We start from the raw sequence: 7,512 nt of genomic DNA, 5'->3' as shown, positions 1-7,512 counted from the left end.
GTGGAAATCAGTTCATTCCAGGGCTCTGGGGGTGATTATGACAGCAGCCGATCTTGGAGAAAGAAAAGAGAGCGCAAACGAGAGGAGATTGCAAAACGCCCAAGGAAATGAAAATAGTGAGAACATCCAAGATCCAATTGATCTCATACAAGCATCACTCAAACCCACTCTAAACAATATGATGCATAGAAGGTTTCATTTGTAAATTTCATTAGACACAATTCAAATAATACAACATTGGGTCTTGCCATTATCCAACAAACTATTAAATAAACTTACTGTACCTTTACTTAATGTAAAAAGAGCTGCTAACATTGAAACAACAATGGTCAAGATTAGCGATGTGATCGGTTGTATAAAAGTAATGCATTGTAGTGATATAGGCCAGTTTCCAATAACCAAAATAAGCAACGATTCTCCCAAGCATCTTTCTGTTTTGCTGTTCACCTTTTGTTTGGTTTTTCTTGACTTTTCATTCTCTTTGACTTCTCTGAATCCCATTTATGAAAAACAAAAAGAACATTCAATATTAGAACAAAAAGGGACTTGTCTCGAGAAAACAAATGCAAAACAAATTATGTTCTACTAATGGGAAACATGTGCATATTGGTCATTAGCTTCCTGTGGAGTGATTTGTCCAGTCCATTCCAATCAACTGTTTGACCATTTTTTTATATACATGGTGACTAATATCAACCCGTTGCAACCATCATAAAGTTCCCTGGAAATTAATCAGTGACAATACATGTGTCGGTGAGATGAGGTTAAAAGCTCTTAATCCACGAATGCAGAGGAGTCTGGCTCTTTTGCATAGTGGTTAACACAATTGCTGGCGGTGTATGCGGTCGACAGTTCCCACATAGCCTACACCCTGTTACACATGGACAGGTGCCAGGATGCGAGTGGTGCAGTAACCATAGAATGTCCGCAAAGAAGGTGTATTTACAATAAGTGTCCGGTTTTATTATACACAGAACTGTCCCCTCTACCAACAATGGCATCGGCGATCAAACGGTGGGCTTGCAGTCCTAAGCAAAAAGGTTCCCAAAATAATAAAACAATAATCACAGTCCAAGGTGTGCAAGTGCCCGTGCTCAGAGTGCTGGTACAGGTTGCAGTGCTGTGGTAGTGCAGCTGCTCTGGGTGGTAGTGCTGGCTCCACAGCTTCAGCTCCCAAGGTATCTGTCTGCCAAAACAACATGTAAGGGTCTGTACTCATGTAGCTGTGTCCCCTTTGTACTGCCAATCTCCTCCCTGCGATCAGTACGCTGCCACGCTCTATACAATTGTCGCGAATAAAACAGCTGATCACAATAGAGCTGTTCAGCAGTCTTACATCAACACGCTTTCACCAAATTGTCAGATTTACGGTTCCTCCCTACCATCGAGTCGGCCCATCCCTGTGAAAGAGCTTCACCAACCTTAGCGCCCTTCCAGGTCGGGAGGTAGATTTACAGCTCAGATTCATTCTCTCCCGTTCTCAACAGGTTCTCTTTTTTGATGTGTTACATATTTGTTTTTCCTGTATGGGTTATCCCTGAACTCACTTCAAACCAGTGACCTCCAATACAAAGGTGAGTACCCTTGAATCACACACAGTCAAGCACACAGTGAAGCTACGTGTCTACTGGCCAATGGTTTGTGTTCAGGTGCATGCTGGGATCCATTCCTGTGGAGCACTGTAAGACTCCAAACTTAATTTCTTGGAAGTTATGTGCGAGGTGTAGATGCAATAAGAAGAGGGAGTTACAAGTTTACTTAAACATATAAAAAACAGTAACACCTATTTAAAACAATGGTAATGATAAATAATGATGCTTTTTCTATTGCTTCTTAAAACATAATACTGGTTCTCTGTAACTCTTCGTGGTTACAAAGATTTTTCCCATTTCTAGTCTTGCCCTGAGTATGCTTTACTACCCATTCTCCACACGGAGATCTGAATGAACCTGCTTGCAGAGGGAGGGGAGCAATCATTGATATAGCATAGTGCTCATAGAAAATGGTGTTAAGAACGGGGTTTGTGGCAGTGGAAACGTGGCTTTACAAACCTTACCTGCCACATGCTCAAAAAAACATAGCCAGTATGACAGATATCCCATGTACAAGAACACTGTAAAGTTAAACAACAAAACCCATATAAAAAAACAAAACTAAAGCACCATATTCCTATATCGCAGTAGGGATTCAAGGAAATGCATGCACATGGATTAGGGAGTGGTTAACATGTAGAAAGCAGAAAGTACTGATTAGAGGAGAAACCTCAAAATGGAGCGAGGTAACCAGTGGTGTACCACAGGGATCAGTATTAGGTCCTCTGCTATTCCTAATCTACAATAATGATTTAGATTCTGGTATAGTAAGCAAACTTGTTAAATTTGCAGACGACACAAAAATAGGAGGAGTGGCAAACACTGTTGCAGCAGCAAAGGTCATTCAAAATGATCTAGACAGCATTCAGAACTGGGCAGACACATGGCAAATGACATTTAATAGAGAAAAGTGTAAAGTATTGCATGCAGGCAATAAAAATGTGCATTATAAATACCATATGGGAGATACTGAAATTGAAGAAGGGAACTATGAAAAAGACCTAGGAGTTTATGTTGACTCAGAAATGTCTTCATCTAGACAATGTGGGGAAGCTATAAAAAAGACCAACAAGATGCTCGGATATATTGTGAGAAGTGTTGAATTTAAATCAAGGGAAGTAATGTTAAAACTCTACAATGCATTAGTAAGACCTCACCTAGAATATTGTGTTCAGTTCTGGTCACCTTGTTACAAAAAGGATATTGCTGCTCTAGAAAGAGTGCAAAGAAGAGCAACCAGAATTATCCCGGGTTTAAAAGGCATGTCGTATGCAGACAGGCTAAAAGAATTGAATCTATTCAGTCTTGAACAAAGAAGGCTACGCGGCGATCTGATTCAAACATTCAAAATCCTAAAACGTATAGACAATGTCGACCCAGGGGACTTTTTTGACCTGAAAAAAGAAACAAGGACCAGGGATCACAAATGGAGATTAGATAAAGGGGCATTCAGAACAGAAAATAGGAGGCACTTTTTTACACAGAGAATTGTAAGGGTCTGGAACCAACTCCCCAGTAATGTTGTTGAAGCTGACATCCTGGGATCCTTCAAGAAGCTGCTTGATGATATTCTGGGATCAATAAGCTACTAACAACCAAACGAGCAAGTTGGGCTGAATGGCCTCCTCTCATTTGTAAACTTTCTTATGTTCTTCTTATGTTCTTATATCTTATATGTAAACACACACACTGTAAAACAAACACATTGTTAAAACATACATCAAACTTTACAGACCTCTTTCTTCCTCGTAAGAAAGCTGACATTAAAACAGAAACAGAAACAGACTATATGAAATCAGCAGTGGTTAGAGCTAGGGCTGTGTTTTATTTTTCATAAACATGAAAAGTTTACATTAGCGGGGTGGTTAAGTCCAAATGGGGCCCTGTGTGGAGAGGCATGTTTCGTATTAGAGAGATTTCTGTGTGTGTGTGTGTGTGTGCGTGTCTGTGTCTGTCTGCGTGTGTGTCCATTTGCTTTTTCTCATCCCTGCTTAACCACTGCTTGCCATTCATCTCATTGATCACCCCACAACCATGTATTTATGTGTTTAACACACACTTTGTCGTCCTGTGTTTGTACAGAATGCAGTATACAACAGTAAAGCATAACAAAGTGTAATAAAGCAAAGCAAAAGAATTTGGCAAAATGGAAAAGCACAGAGAAGTCCTATGGTGAAGCATGGTAAAGGAGGTGAAATATATAAGCGTGGGCATTGACATCATTACTGTCAAGGACAATATATCATACAATCAGACACTGTAGTGCAGGGTTAGGGCCCTATTTGGAAAGAAGTGAAAAATGATAGTGAAAGAGCAAAGCAAATTTTCAGAACACTAATTAAACTGCTCCTTCCTGCAAATAAGCTGTTCCTTGCTAGTTGTATGCAGCTATAGACAAAATATGACATGCCTAGACTTTGCACTTGCTTGCAAAATAGTCATAAAGCACCCACAGTAAGTCAAGCATACCAAACTGCTATACCAACCTATATAAATCATTAAATAACTTTGGTTGAACTTCAACCAAAGTCAACTCTCAGAACTAGACTATGAAATCTAGACATTATTTCATGAATATGGTGATATTTTGGCAACACATGCCACATGGAAAGCTTATATAGCAAAGTATGAGTACAGAGCAGTTTGTGTATTGAAATATCAAAAGCACAAGGAAACTTATGCAACGTTCACTGTTTAAAAAATACTGCGTAGAACAGAAATGGGCTCTAAAGGATATCCACCATCAGCAATCATACTGCACACAGCCACTACTTGGGCAGCTGCTGATGGATGTTCTGCAATGCCTTGGTGCAGCTGCAAACAGCTGGTAGAGCTATAGACCAGTGAAGCCTGTGACTATCAGAGCCTCCCACAGGAGCAGAGGGTTGCCCTTAGTGATGATAGAACACATGCTGAAGGGATTAGTGTGCTTTCCAAAGAACCACATTTTCTAAACAATGGATTTAAACGTGGTAAAAGTGAGAGACCGGCACATAAACTGGTTTTAAACAAATGGGGGCTTTTATCTGAAAACCGGCCATCTTACAAAAACAATATGTACTGAAATATATTGAAAAATGTAGTGTATTATAACGGACCACCAAATATATGAAGTATTTTGCAATATACTACCATACTGTACATAAAAAAATACGTACTATGTCAATATTTGTAAAAAATATTTGAATATATAAAAAATATACTGACAAATATATTATCCCATATCCCATGTATGAAAAGCGGCCATGTGAAAATGTAAAGCTGTTGATAAAATATATAAATGTAGTTCCACTGCTCCCACCACAGCCAAACAATGTGGTTGTGCCCCATGTCCCATACCCGGTGTGAGTTTCACGTAGCGATTCCACGGGCATGGTGCTACACAATAACCTGGATGGTTTTTGTTGTTGTGTGGTGTCCAGATGTTGTGCAAACAACTTGATTTCTGTGTTGTTATTAGCCACACTTTGTCATGCAGAATAATGATCAATAAAGTGCCATTGAAAGGCAGAGCACAAGCACACTGATGGACAGTTGGCTGGATTCCCATAAGGTACTTCTAATCAGGGTTAGTGAAACAAGCTGTTTGTATGAAGCATTCAATGCAACTGCCTAATCTACAGTTTACGTGCAACATTTTGGCGCCACCTGCTGCATAAGGCCCAAACAGACACATTTGTGTCAATTGCGTTTTCCATTATTTTTCAGTGATCACCTTCTGTAACATAAAAAAATACATTTCTAAGGTTCTTTACATACAGATCGATTCGTCCAACATTGTGGCGCCCCACCCACAATATTTTTTAATCTTTGACGGCACAGTAGACGGTGTACAAAGTCAAACGTTTAGTCAAACATTTGTTTAAGTCCTACATTTGTTTACATTTTTGAATTTCGTTCACAGAGACGTGGAGGCTTTCATACATATCCGCTCCTCTCGCGGAACAACTCCATGTAGCTGCAGGAACGACGTCCTGTTATAGAATGTCTGACACATCCTCTCCTCCAATGATAAACGCGTATGCAAATATAAACCGATCGGCATTGTGGGTGTTGCAATTTAGAAATACTTTGACTCAAAATGGAAGAAAACCATTTAATTCAGCAGAGTGGAGAGTGCTTTGTAAAAATAAGTAGAACATTATAGTGGGAAAACAATGTTTTTTCTTTTAATTGCCAATTTATCTTATTGTATTACTTGTATTGTAACACTTGAAATGTATTTACTTACGATTGTAAGTCGCCCTGGATAAGGGCGTCTGCTAAAAAATAAATAATAATAATAATAATAATTTAGATACCATGTCCACGAAAAGTGTCTCTTGTGGACGGCCGTCGACTCGGAACATATACAACTCATACTTACCTGGCAGGGGAGATACCATGATCGTGAAGGTGGTTCACCCAGGGCGAGGCTCGGCCATTGCACTCTGGCTGTGCTGACCCCTGCGAATTCCCCAAATGCGGGAATCTCGACTGCATAATTTCTGGTAGTGGGGGACTGCGTTCGCGCTCTCCCTTGATATTAGGGTCAAAGACAAAACAAACACCACGCAACCTGCAGCTTATTTTTAATACGCTTCACAAGCTGGCAATCACACAGTGGTTGAAGTAGCTTCGTCTTTATTCTTTTTGCGCTCTACAATATGCTCCAAAGTAGCTACATGTGTTTCCGCCAAAGGAGTGGGGATCTCTATCAAAGCCTACACGTCTGTGTGCACTAAATTCGAAAATGTATTTTCAACTGTTTATATTGACAAGACTAAAAGTAATGAGCGAGCAGTGCCTGTATCAAAGGTAACAAAAAAAAGAAAGAAAATAACAACACCACTGTGGAGGTCAATTTCAAGTCTATAGAAAACATATTTGGGCAGCAAACACTTCAATTAGACAGCATAAAACCACATACCCACAGAAAACATCTCTTTATTACACTGCTTAGGATTTACCAATATAGGTTCAATGCTAGGATCGGATTTTCTCCAACAGCCCCTCCTCGCACCCTCACTTTGCAAGGCAAGTGGTTAACAGCTGCTAAAACTGTGCTAAGACAATACTCAAGCAATACAACCGTTTCAATGCACTTCAACAGGATCACAGAAATACAAAAGCGGTGTGGAAATCAATCAAATTGCAAATCAACCTCTATTCAATTTAGCCACACTCCCTAGTACTGATCACAACAGTAGGTCACCCAATTCAAAATAATGTGATATCTTGCAACAATTGTAAGTCGCCCTGGATAAGGGCGTCTGCCATGAAATGAAAAATAATAATACTACTGTATTACTCGTTTTAAGTCCCTTAATTAGGGCAGAAATGTGGCAGCTGTTCCAGAAGCTTCCAGCAGGCGGCATATCCTATACTGGATTAATATTAATATTGCTGTCCAGCATGGCTGGTGTCCTTACGCAGACGTTCCTTTTTATTTTATTTTTTTACTTCATGGAGCACATTTCGTGACGAAGTGAGGAAATAGCAATGGTGTGTGCAACATATTCAACTATAATTGTGGCAGCAGTGTGGAGTAGTGGTTAGGGCTCTGGACTCTTGACCGGAGGATCATGGGTTCAATCCCCAGTGGGGGACACTGCTGTTGTACCCTTGAGCAAGGTACTTTACCTAGATTGCTCCAGTAAAAACCCAGCTGTATAAATGGGTAATTGTATGTAAAAATAATGTATAATGTGATATCTTGTAACAATTGTAAGTCGCCCTGGATAAGGGCGTCTGCTAAGAAATAAATAATAATAATAATAATAATAATAATATATGGTATGGCTACTCCCTTGGTTTGTTTGCTGGATTGTTTGTGTGATGGGACAAAAAACAAAATGAAAACAATGTTTACCCTTACAGCTTCCAGGTTAATACTATATATACTGGGAAATAGCGCCCCCTGCTGATCCGCAGAAAGAAA

At 39.7% G+C, this 7,512-nt stretch overlaps 1 non-coding gene across 1 annotated transcript; it reads left to right on the top strand.

The window, feature by feature from the left end:
• The first annotated feature begins 5,950 nt into the window (after positions 1 to 5,950).
• LOC117421571 (U1 spliceosomal RNA) lies at positions 5,951 to 6,114 on the top strand. Its single transcript, XR_004547511.2, has one exon. It is a non-coding gene; the product is annotated as a U1 spliceosomal RNA (small nuclear RNA).
• Positions 6,115 to 7,512: the final 1,398 nt, after the last annotated feature.

The sequence above is a fragment of the Acipenser ruthenus genome, chromosome 1, assembly GCF_902713425.1.
Source record: "Acipenser ruthenus chromosome 1, fAciRut3.2 maternal haplotype, whole genome shotgun sequence".
NCBI classification, from domain to species: domain Eukaryota; kingdom Metazoa; phylum Chordata; class Actinopteri; order Acipenseriformes; family Acipenseridae; genus Acipenser; species Acipenser ruthenus.
The sequence above is the reverse complement of the archived record's forward strand: the minus strand, read 5'-3'. Positions and strand labels throughout refer to the sequence as shown.